Source organism: Ranitomeya variabilis, chromosome 2 (assembly GCF_051348905.1).
Source record: "Ranitomeya variabilis isolate aRanVar5 chromosome 2, aRanVar5.hap1, whole genome shotgun sequence".
Classification (NCBI taxonomy): domain Eukaryota; kingdom Metazoa; phylum Chordata; class Amphibia; order Anura; family Dendrobatidae; genus Ranitomeya; species Ranitomeya variabilis.
Window position 1 is genome coordinate 619,963,829 of NC_135233.1, and position 370 is coordinate 619,964,198.

Sequence of the window (370 nt, forward strand, 5' to 3'; positions counted from 1 at the left end):
TTTCTTGCTGTTGAGTCATTTAGTAACATGTCCATGACTGAGAAGTTAACTTTTAGGGGAAAAAAAGCAGACTGCCCATATCCTGCCTGTGATGTGCTGACTTTGGACGTTCCGCACAGTTTCAGACTTTTCCCCATTGCTCGGGGCCCAATATATAACACAAAATACACGGCCCAAATACACATTACGTAGAAGTCAGTTAGACCCCTTATTTCTGCAGGAGTGACTGACCACTTACTGTACGGGGGGCTTCCACCTACCCCTCCATCCCTCTGACTGTGACTGTCCCTCTCCCCAGTACAGACACTTTGCCGAGCTTCCTTGTGTCTGAGGGAGTTGGGAAATACAGGTCGCTAATCTATATGGGCCC